Below are 12,842 nucleotides of genomic sequence, written 5' to 3' on the forward strand. Positions count from 1 at the left end.
ACCGCCCCAATCTATTTCTGAAAATTATGCTGGATCAAATTTACTCTTGCCTGTATTTAGGCAGAAATAACTTAATAGTCACCCGCAGGGACAAAAACAAAAGCAGCACAATACAGATGGGTATATTTGAGGCATGTTAAGAACCTTATGTAAGCAGGAACCCACCTGTAGATCCATTGAACTTTGGTTCTTGGGTGACAGTGACAGTACGGTGGACCACACATGCTGCGCTTCGAGGTTCTGAAGAACTGAAATGTCTTTCTTCCAGTTTCTCTCACATAAGGCATAGAAGCAGCACTTTCACCATCCTTACGTTGACCCCTTTGTTGGTGACGTGGTTTTACTTTGGGGTCTGAAGTGTGAATTCCTAAATGTGAAAAAACAAACTTAAACAATAATGTTGGGCTATTACTCAAAATTTGACATATTGCAGGAGACTGGAGGCTGGAAGACAAGATTAAATAAATGTTCTTTGTTGATAGCCCAATCCAAACATGGAGTGTCCATGTTTGACCCTGAGAACAGAAGTTAACTAGGTAGCGCTAAATCATCTAACAGTTTAGTCAATGAACATGAATAAACCAACTGTTTTCTCAAAATACCTCAAGCAGCTTTAAGTTTGCTCATCACAGACTCCAAGGGTTTTTGAAGTTCCCATCTTTTTTTTTCACAGAATCACAGGCTGGCAGGGGTTGGAAGGGACCTCCGGAGATCATCTAGTCCAACCCCCCCGCCAGAGCAGGGTCACCTACAGCAGGTTGGACAGGAATGCATCCAGGTGGGTTTTGAATCTCTCTAGAGAGGGAGACTCCACAACCTCTCTGGACAACCTGTTCCAGTGCTCTGGCTCCCTCAAAGTAAAGAAGTTCCTCCTCATGTTGAGATGGAATTTCCCGTGTTCCAGTTTGTGCCCGTCACCCCTTGTCCTGTCACTGGGCACCGCTGAAAAGAGTCTTGCCCTGTCCTTACTGCATCAGTTGGCCTAACAGAGACTATCTATCTCTTTCCACAGATTTTTTGTCTCATTTAGATTTTTTTTAGTTTTTACAGATTCTTTTGGAATGCCTCTCACCTCATGTGAGCAACTTCGTTTTCAAAATCTAGGTTCTGTTTTCTTAGTTCTTCCAGTTCTTTTTCAGTCTTGGAGGCTCTTACTCCAACAGCACAGTCAACAGCGACACTGGTACTTCTCAGTTTTTGCTGTAGAGTAATTTTCTCTTTCTCAGGCCCGCAACATCCAGTAAATTTACATTGAAAACTTTATTTGCTAACTTGCTTCCTTTAGGAGAAATTATTTTCTGTCTTAAAGAATCCGCATTTGCAATTTATTTCCTTACTGAATCACACCCCCTTCTCTGTTTATTACGTTTACCTTACAGACAGTATAGCTTTACCAAAAAAAAAAACAGCCCCAAACCTGGAAAAAATGTCATAAACCACGTGCTGATCATGGCTGTGTTCTACATGAAATTCATGAGAGACTTGCTAAGAATAAATGCCATTTTGAAGCCGTTTCAGACCACAATCTAACAACAGCTACAACCACCGTCACCGTTTCCTTTCTCTTCTGCATCTTTTAGCAGTCAAACCCTGCCATTACGGTACTGAAGTAGACGGAACATTTGCAGAAGGTTTGCACACATGTCTTTTTTTAAGACACCTATGTGATCATGAATGGCTACTGAAAAAATCACAGTCAATATTCCTGTAAGCAATTTTGGGTCTTTTTAATTGGACTTCTCCGGTTTGGCCCTGTACTTTCTTTTCTGCCTTCATTCAAAACAACTGCTGCTACTAAGGCTCAGACAGAAAGCAAAATCACGGAAAAAGGAAAAAACATGCACAATTTGAGAAAAATATCTCTAGACATTAAGCAACAGGTATTTTAAAAGCCTCAAATTAATCGGAAGCATAAGTGCAGGCCTAGAGTAATATTTAATGTCCTAAATAGTCTGAATGTCATTATACAAGATGCTATAATATCCCTGTATACTTTATGATTGGTAAGGGATCTTTAATTGTACAAAAAGGTCAGGAAGCATTAATATAGCAGTACTGAGCAACAGGAGCAGTAACAAAGAGCACGGGGAACGTGAAGAAGTTACAGTCATGAAACTGCTTTTCTTCTGGTCAGGTTGGGTTGGGTGGGCGGGTTTTTTTAGAGGCAATAGGGAGAGTTGGCCTGCCTGCACCGAGGCTGATGATGTCTTTCAAAGCCACAGTCTAAGTAACACATTCCTTGTCTTCTCTTACATCTTTTTTTTTTTTTGTTTCTTCACATTTCTTCTCAAGTTCGCTTTCCAACTATTTAATTTTTTTCTGAAGTGCAGCTATCAGATTTTGTTCATCAGCTTTGCTCTGAAAAATTACACGCATTCACAAACATAAAGTTTAATGACCACTACCTAAGCATTTTTCTCCACTCAAAAAATAAGGACTTCCTATTGGCAGAATTAGTTTACATTCTAAAGTGAATAATCACCATCAAGTAGCTGAATTAAAAACAAAACAAAACAAAAAAAAACAAACGATGATTCTACTGTAAATCCTTTACTTTTCTTCTGCAAGGAGAAAAAAAGAACAGCCAGGAAGATCACCAAGTTCCATTTTCCAAAGAAGCCTTAAAAGTGGTAATTCAACTCCTCACACTCCTTCAAACTTATTTCAAGGAGCAAGTATTTTTTCAGGCTCTTCCTGTTGTTTGAGGCATGCTTCCAACAGCAAAGCTAACAGCTCACAGGTAACCCAGCTGGTGAGCAAACGTAAATTTTAAAATCAAGTGTAAGTCTCAATGCCTGCCAAGAGTACTTAATGTTTCCCCCCAAACCCAGCACATCGATGCAGAAACTTGACCAACATCAAACATGATTTTAAAAATCACTTCTACCTCAATGCTGCTGCTCAGCCTCCTGACTCCTTTCCTCAGTTCTTCTTCTTCTTTTTCCACTTAATGTTTTTCTCTCAGCAATTTAGCAAACGCTTTTTGTTTTCTCTGGAGTTCTTGGTTCAGCTCAGCCCTTTCATCTGACAAAGCACTTTCCCTGCTTTTCCTTATTTTAAGGTTATCTGTAAATTTTGTAATCGGATATTTTACTTTCTCTATCTGTGTCTAGAAGAAAACAAACAAACCAACCAACCAACCAGCCAACCAAGCAGCAACCCCCCGAAATCAGGACTATCAACAATACAACGATGCAATACAACGATATGTTACCCAGTACTCACTGTCAGCCCTTTGTTTGTCAATAGTCTCCTGGACGTTCTATTTGTGTTGCAGCAGAAATAGTCTGCTGTTCAGCATCAGCAGTCGTTTCTGCTCGGAGGTCCAGAAGTGCTTCACTCAAAGCCTGAAAATAAGAAATTCAAGTTCTATTAAGTGAAGAAGCTGCTAATATGAACATTACTAAACAAGAAAAGCCAGTTATATTTTACTCTCTTATATTATGCAATTATATTCTACACCCTGCTGTACTGTACATGGAGTCTGAAGCATTAAGCAACGTGAAACGTTTATGTGACATAGGGATTAATTCTTGTTGACTAACTTTCTGCTGCTTCTCTTTTTTGCCTAACTGGATCTTCCACTGTTCCACCAGGTTTTCAGCGTTGCTGTGAGTGCTCTATTGTTTTCTTCTTTTTGGGATCTCTAGTTCAGCCTTTACATTTGCTAATTCCTTCTCCACCTGAGATAAGATGTTCCTCAATTCATTTGCTTCATCTTTTAAGTTGTTCCACATCAACTGTGTGCTCTTCCTGAAGCCTAAGAAAAAAATAAGCATTAATAGGGCACACTGCGATAATTAAATTAGCAAACTCCAAATAAATAATGATTTTATAGATTTTATTGTTGTTAAAGCAATGACACAGACTTGGAAAGAGCAAAAAACACTGACTCAACAAAGGCATCCTCCATCTAATAAGAAAATTACTCTTCTTGATCTTCTTGATCAGCAAAATGAGATGAGGGCATGGTTCATTCTAGTTCCTGGCCCTAACAGGAAAAGACAGCAGCACGCCTTTTCTCTTTTAAACAAGGGGTATTTTTTTGTGAGTTTAAGCTTGTTAGGCAGAAGCCCAAACTGAGATTTTTTCAGGAGAAAAAAGAAAATAAATGAAACACAAACCACCAAATATCACAGTAGCTTCAGGACGACTCTCGTACCGAGATCCGTTGACTGTTTTCTTTTTCACTGAATGGCACAAAGCTAACAACAGAAAGGCATTTTTTTCTAAGCCACAGTTTTTCAGTATTTACCTCAATGAAGGGCTACAGATTAAAAATCATTTACAATTACCAACTATAGTGACTCTTTTGAGTTAGTTTTTCCAGCCAAATCTTAAATTCAGCAAAAAGATGTTCAATCTGAGAGACCAATCCTATAGCAGCAACACATAATTGACTTGATCCAATCCCGTTGTGATTTATGTTAATAGTCTAAAAACTTACTGGGGTCTGATAGTCTGATACTCTTGGATTTTCATTAAAGTAATTAGTTTTTGTTTCTCCAATTGAGATGATGTTTTCTTTAGTTTTCCAACAAGTGAAGGAAGATAATGATCTTGTTCTGCTACAGTTTGCTCCATTTCAGCTAAGTGGAGAAAATCCTTGCTGTTGGAAGGTGAAGACTTTTTCGTTAACTCCTCTAAAACAGAACAAATGTATGTAAGAAACACTTTTTTTTTGCATTTTAAACTCAGTCCTGAACATAACTAAGCATTAATATCTAACGAACGCGTTTATTTACTGAGATTTGATTCTTAGTCCACAGAAAATGCAGCGACGCTGGTTTGAAAAGAGCTTTATGCATCCAATGATCCACAGAATAAGGTTTCATCTTATAAAGCGTCAAGAGGAATTCTGCATTGAAATGGCTCAATTTAACATAACCACGGATTGAATGAAAAGAACAGAAAACAAAATATAGCTCCCTCTCCTAGAAGTCTCCATAAATTAGGAGGATAGGAAAAATGCCCATATATACTGAGGTGGTAACTTTGTTTTTTCACACTTCACCTCTAATCCATCTCTTGCCAATTCTCTCAAGAATAGTACAGTAATTCTTTATCAACGGTCCATTTCTTTTTTTCTGTCATCACTTAGTACTTACTTTTGACTGCAAAACTGTTCTTCTGACCAACAATTTTAAAAACTTGGGAACAATTTCTCTAATCCCACAGATACACACAACTCACCAAAGCAGTTTGTTTTAATATATTAAGGGAATTGTCAGAATGCAAATTTAGCTTCTGGTGTTGAACTCTAAGGTTTTCCTCATGCTTCTTTGCTATTTCCTCTTGTTCCTGGTTGTTCAAAATAAAAATATAACTCTACTAATGCACACTATTCCAGAAAGTCATGAAACTACATTCCCTTCACGGTAATTGCTCACTCACTGCTCAGTACTGCTCTCCAAATTTTCCTCTAACTGTAGCAGTTTTAAAAATTCTTTTCTTCTTGCTATAATCAGTGTGAGGGTTTTTTTTCCTTTTTAACACTACTGGAAAACAATCTACCTTTGTAATTTTAAGCTATGCAGCAAGTGGTATGGTGCAACAGGACAGGAGCTGGGCAGCAAAACAGTTGGTGTCGCTCCTCACCAAGGGAAAAAAGGAGGACCTGGGGAATTACAGGCCGGTCAGTCTCACCTCTGTGCCTGGCAAGATCATGGAGCAGATCCTCCTGGGAACTCTGCTAAGGCACATGGAAAATAAGGAGGTGACGGGTGAGAGCCAACAGGGCTTCCCTGAGCACAAGTCATGCCTGACAAATTTGGTGGCCTTCTATGACGGAGTTACATCATTGGTGGATAAGGGAAGAGCAACTGACATCATCTACCTGGACTTGTGCAAAGCTGGACACCGTTCCGCATGACATCCTGGTCTCTAAACTGGAGAGAAAGCAATTTGACAGATGGACCACTTGGTGGGTAAGGAACTGGCTGGATGGCCACACTCAAAAAGTTATCGTCGACAGCTCAATGTTCCAGTGGAAGCCAGTGACAAGTGGTGTTACTCAGGGGTCAGTGCTGGCACCGGTGCTGTTCAGCACCTCTACTGGTGACATGGATGTTGGGATGGAGTGCACCCTCAGCTACTTTGCTGATGACACCAAGCTGTGTGGCACAGTCAACATGCCTGAGGGAATGGATGCCATCCAGAGGGACCTGGACAGGCTGGAGAGGTGGGCCTGTACAAACCTCGTGAAGTTCAACAAGACCAAGTGCAAGGTCCTACATCTGGGTCAGGGAAATCCCAAGCACAAATCCAGGCTGGGCAGAGAATCGATCAAGAGCAGCCCTGGCTTGGGGGTGTTGGTGAATGAGAAGCTCAACATGAGCCGGCAATGTGCACTCACAGCCCAGACAGTCAACTGCATCCTGGGCTGCAGTGATTCTGCCCTTCTACTCTGCTCTCATGAGACCCCACTTGGAGTACTGCGTCCAGCTCTGGAGACTCCAACATATGAAGGACATGGACCTGTCGGAGCGGGTCCAGAGGAGGCCAGAAAGATGATCAGAGGCCTGCGTCAAGCTCTGGGGCCCCCAACATAGGAAAGACATGGACCTGTTGGAGTGAGTCCAGAGGAGGGCGACAAAGATGGAGTACCTCTCCTATGAGGACAGGCTGAAAGAATTGCAGTTTTTCAGCCTGGACAGGAAAAGGCTCCGAGGAGACCTTAAAGCCCCTTAAAGTACCTAAAGGGGCTACAGGAAAGCTGGCGAGGGACTCTTTATCAGGGAGGGTAGCAATAGGACAAGGCGTAATAGTTTTAAACTGAAAGGAGGTTTTTAGATTAGATACTAGCAAGAAATTCTTGACTGTAAGGGTGGTGAGGCACTGTCCCAGGTTGCCCAGAGAAGCTCTGGCTGCCTCATCCCTGGAGGTGTTCAAGGCCAGGTTGGACAGGGCTTGGAGCAACCTGGTCTAGTGGGAGGTGTCCCTGCCCCAGGGCAGGGGGGTGGAACTGGATGATCTTTAAGGTCCCTTCCAACCCAAACCATTCTATGAGTCTACGATTCTATGATTCTAAAGCAGAATCTTTACCGGACTCTTAGCAAAACTCCCCACATCTCCAGGACGGGGCAGGCGTCAGCAACATGTCCTCACCTTTGATGTTTGAAGCCCACCACAAAGAGGTTTTCCACTCTGTCACATCCTGTGAGCTAAAACCATCGGCAGGTTCTGGCTCATTCTCGGGCTCGGTACCACCCAGACACGTGACCTGCAGTCCAAAAGTACCCCCGAAAAGACCTCGATAACTGCATTAACACACCGGCACGCACTTAAGATGTAAACACTGCCAAGTCTTCTCATATTTGCATCACATACCAATTTAGCAAATCTAGCCTTTCTTCTGCTGAAACTTTCCTTACACACAGCTCATCTTCTGCCTTCATAAACTGCAATAAAGACCTGTTTGAGCACAAGGGCTTGAACACTGTCTATGGTGAAGAAGCCGTTTAGACAAGCCCCAGGTTTTTTTCCTCAATGCCGCCTTGATTCCCAGAAATCAATCAATACGAAAAGCTCCCTATGAAGACTGCATAAAAAAGCCAATTGCAAGTACCTTTCCTTGCTACTGTGTTTGTCAGGCAGCATTCAAGGAAGAAACTAGCTTTTCCCCCTAGTTTTGCTACAGCTTCATTACCTTTAAAGATGACACTTCTTCCTGTTGCTACACCATTACAGCCTCACAGCTGAGCCAAATCATACTTCAGGTAGGACACCTTCACCATACAGAGACAGGCATGCGACAGGAATACATTACTCTCAAAAATCAGACTCTTTCAACCACTCTTCCCTTTGCGTACCAAAGTTCAGAGACCATTAGAAAACAAGAACGTGAAAGCAGGGTTCTCTCTCCTGTTTTATGGAGCCCATTCTATCAGCCGTACAACTTGAAGCCCAACTCCAGGCAGAACCCCAGAATAAGAAGTACCGTCTTAAAAATTTCACAAAAAGGAAGGGCTTTGAAGTCACAAGACATGAAAACATTCATGAAAGCACCATCATGCAGGGACACATCTCTTATCACAGACCACCTGCCCTGTTGCCTGAGCAATGTTCTCTGCTAATCTGCAGCCACTGACAATTTCAAAATAGCACAGGATCATTAGCGCCGAGCATGTAGGTTGGAATTGGAGCTGGGAAGAAACCCATACGCGGTCAGTCTGGTTTCATTCCAGTCCAGATAAGTTCACATTTACTAGGACTGACAGCAGGTCCCCTCCACGTCTCCAGACCCCAACACCACTCCTGTGCAGCATCCCGAGAAGCAATAAGTGCAGAACAAGAAACCTTCCTTCAAAATAAGGCCTCCAGCCGGCTGTTTGAACAAGATGCATAGAGCACCAGCTGAGAACAACCTCTGCTTTAACTATCCCTCACTCCACTGTCCACATAAGGACACCAGCTCCTAAATGATCCTTAAAACCACACATCTTCCTCAGGGCAATGCTAAGGAAATACCAGAGCACAGGGACACCGGGTCATTCAGTTTAAGTTGATGGGGAGAAGGGCAGAGGACTAGAAAGAGAAAACCCAGTAGAGAATTCATTCTTCTCGTTTTCTGCCTCATTTGGGCACAGCTATACAGCTACAAAGAGCCCCTGTTTGGATCGCTCTTGGCAGCATTAGCACTTTCTTACTCTGCTGATGCTGCCCACTGACAGTTCATTATTCATGGTCCTCATCTGCTTTCTGGAGCTTTCCTTGCCCCGTGTGCCCCAGTCAGATGTTGGGCTTATGGAGCTGTGGGAGCCTTCTCATATCGTGTCTCTGTTCACAGCTCTCGCCTGCACTCCCCACCTTGGTCCCCTTCTGTGCTCAGGTGGATCCATCCCTGCAGAAATCTCTTTATTCCAGTGCCAAAGTCCCCGTGGTCAGGTGTGCAGTATTCTCCTTGGCAGTTAGTCTTCAGGCCATCTGCTGATACTTGAGTTACAGACAAGTTGATGGGCTCCTCGAGAGACGAGAAGTTGTTTCGATGCCTTCGTACTTCTTCCCCAACTTGGGTGTCACTACTGCTGAGCCTCGGACCGTTTGTGCCCATGGAGTCACTGGCACCTGCTTGTCATGTACGCGCCTGTCACCCTTCCCGCTGGCAGACCCATGGCGTACAGTACAGGTGTGCTCCGGTGATTAGTCCGTCCAGCCCAGTGGTGGTGGTTTTGTTGGTTTTTTTTTTTTTTTTTCCCAAGAAACCAGCAGTCACATGCACTTCTAGGCCTCTGGCTTGAATTCTGCCTTGTATCTACCTCCCTTCTTTTTTGGCTTCATCTGTATCCTTCGTACTCGTCAAGTGGCGGCATCCTTCTCTTTTGAGGTCACGGCTCCTTTTCCTTTCGGTGCTTCCTGTTATGCTTTACTCCTAAGTTCCCCAGTTTTGGTCTAACAGTGCTAGATAGTTTTTGTTCAGGGCAGCCTGGGACCTGAATGGGAACAGAGGTGTTAACTGGGGACACAGGCGTACGCTGTTCTTTCTGCTTGAGCTGTGGCAGTGGACACCACGGCAGCAATAAAAAGCAATGAAGCCCAGCAGTGTGAGCAGGTAACGGCTAACAGGGGACTAACAGGAAGCAGCAAGTTTCTCCATCCCAAGAAAAAGGTACAGTAAGAAACACACTGATCACAAGGATTTTGGCTAAAAACCAGCCAAAGAATAAGGTTTGTCTTAGATTTGTTTCTAAGACCACACTTCCTACAGCAAGAAGCTGGGTACTATTTAAGCCCCACCAAATGGGTTTGTTCCATTTACGTTGAGGATACAGTGGAATGGGAGACTCTTTGAAACGGTCCGATTTTCCACGCTTTACTCTGAAGCAATGGACATAAAGGAAGACATTTATGCCAGACAGGACCCAAAGCACCATCTTTATCATTTCATGAGCTGGAGGAGTGGCTGGCAACCGTGGAACCTCGGAAGCATAACATTCTGTACTGGCTGGCAACTGCCTTTGTTGGTGCAGCAAGCCTGGAGCAGGTACCACCTCTTCGTTTGTGTGTGTATTTCACTGTCAGTTGTAGTTGTGTTTCAAGAAAGAATCAGAGGTAAGGTTCTGATGATCTAGTTTTTGAAAGAAAATGACTGCTTTCAGGGTAAGAATACGATTTGCCTGACTATTGATAGCTTTAATGTTTTCATGTATGTTCTGGCAGTGGAGGAGAAGCACAAAAGGTGAAAATGGCCACTGCTGGGAATGACGACTATTTTTATTCCGACTCTGCACAGGTAAATGCAGTAGATTTTAGAGTGGTTTGTATTGTTGATTTTCTTGAGATGTCCATGTTGAAAGGGAGGTTTGTTATGTAAAGTTTGAAGTTGCTATGTCACGCTGGCTGGGTTATGGCAGCATCTGTAGATGAGCTGTCTGATCTTCAGAAGTGCTGAGAAGAGCTACTGATCATCTAAACTATGGACAATTTCTCCTGGGAACTGGGCTCGGATACTCAGAGAATACACAAGTTAAAAACCGCACATAGAGATCACTCATCACTGTCCTGTTGAACCGACGTTATATTCTGAATAAATAGGCCGTGTTTGCAACTTCTGCTTATAGCGACTCCCTGAATTTTGCAAAACCAGTTCTTTAAAGCAAAGTCCTTCAAAAGGGGTTTGTTCTTCCAAGAAATATTTGTATTCCACCTGGTGAAAATCTGGGGGCGGCTGTAGGGCTCTTTGTCATTGCATCCGTTTCATCCCCGGGGGATTTAGGCGTTAATGCCGGGGCGATGGGCTTTGGCTCCAGCCCCCAGTGTGTCTCAGGGGATGGCCCAGTCGTACTGACTACAGTCCAACAGTGGCGTGGGTTTGAGATGCTGCTCCTAGACCCAGCCACTGGTGTCTGGAACTGAGTGAAACTGACCTTCAAATGCTCTGATATTTTCAAGTGTGACTTTGTTTTCCTCTAAAAAATCATTCAGAAACTGGTTAAGAAATAACCAGCAACCTGGCATTTCCAGCTGTCAGCTGGGATGTTGTTCATACCCAGGATGTAAACCCGAGTTTATATTTGTCACCATAATGCTGTTATACCTGGACTACTGTATTATTAATTAAAACTGAAGAGTTTTAAAAGAGGAGATTCACTTTTGAGGCAACCACTAGAGCATGGGAATGTAGCGTGACTTACCCACAAAGTCATTGTCCTCATGTGGGTTCCGGGTGCAGATTCTGTCGCTGTGTTCACAGCAGCACACCCCGTATTAATCCATTTAGTCCATTTTTATTGTTGTATTTACAGTACCTGAAAACTGTTTTCTCCTGCAGCAAAAGTACAGCAACACCTCCTGTTGCTGGGAAAGACAACCCTCAGGCTGTTTGAGCGTCAGTTGTGCCTTCCATCACGGCAAACCTCGTTACATGAATGGGCCTTTTTTGCCGCCTGGTAACAGTGAGTAAAAATATATTCTCAACCATTTGTTCATGAGAGTAAGTAGATACAGGAAAATGTCCTCCCAGTGCTTAGTTCCCGTGCTTACATAGTATGTATTAAGGTCAAGAAACGTACTGTTGCAAATCATAGAATCAGTGAGGTTGGAAGGGACCTTTAAGATCATCAAGTCCAACCATTAACCTACCCTGATAAAAACACCACCACTCCTAAACCATGTCCCTAAGCACCTCATCTACCCTTTTCTTAAACACCTCCATGGATGGTGAATCCACCACCTCTCTGGGCAGCTTATTCCAATGTTTAATAACCCTTTCAGTGAAAAAATGCTTCCTAATATCCAATCTAAACCTGCCCTGACATAACTTGAACCCATTTCCTCTTGTCCTATCACTTGTCACCAGGGAGTCACTCGGGTATGATCTGCTGCCCCAGCAAGTTGAAGGCAAAGAAAGGAATTGTATTGGCGTTTGAATAGGGTCTGCCACATGAATTTTTTCAGCTGTCACATTACAGGTCTTCCTAACTATGAGTGACATGAAAGATGAACTCACAAATGGCAATTTAGGTTGCCAAGGTCCACAGAGTAAAAGTGTTGCTTTACTTGGGTATTTGCTAGATTAAATCTCTCCAGTAGCGAAAGCGGTGAGTAGGTAGGTAATGATGTAAGAGAAATGAGTAGTGTGTGTGGTGGGGGAGAAGGTTGGTAGGGCCACCGGTAGCAATATCTGTTGATAGAGCACAACATGTGAGATGGATGAGACCCCCCTCAGATAGATAACGTCAGACTACAATGCAGTGCGTGCAGGTGTCTTTCCATTCATCATTTGGAATAAATTGTTCAGGCGTGAACATTGGACGCAGGCTATTGAAATACAGTGTGCAAGGCAATACCATACCCCCTCATCCTTTTTTAAATAGCGTAGAATGATAACTGTGTTCCTCTTTTCAAAAGGCTTTCTTCAGCGCTGCCTCATCTGCCCATTCAGAGAAGCAAGTGCCCATGATTCTTCCTACTCTCTGTAGTTGGAAGATGCTCTTGGAAGAGAGTGTCTCTCCTACTCTCTGGTGGTTGGAAGATGTCAACCTCTGCAGATTTTTTCTACAATGCACAATCTCTCTATTTAATGATTCCTTCAATATGATAATGATTTAAAAACTGTACCTGCTGGTCTGAACCTGGACTTGATGTTCTAGTTCCCTCCGAATAAAATACATATAATGTTCTTATCTGCAGATGCCCCATTGCCACAGGGTGTAGGAGAAGGGATTCTGCCTCCAGCCCATAGTCAACAATCGCTCAGAACTCATAAGAATATTTTACTACCCGTTCACCCTCCAGTGATTATAAACCTCAATGACGAAGATGACGAAGAGGACGATGAAGAGAAAGAGAACTGTAAAAAGTTTTTGTCTTTCTTTTTCAATGAAGTAGAGTCGGGGTTTTGG

This window comes from Vanellus vanellus, assembly GCF_965231255.1.
Source record: "Vanellus vanellus genome assembly, contig: HAP1_SCAFFOLD_49, whole genome shotgun sequence".
NCBI classification, from domain to species: Eukaryota; Metazoa; Chordata; class Aves; order Charadriiformes; family Charadriidae; genus Vanellus; species Vanellus vanellus.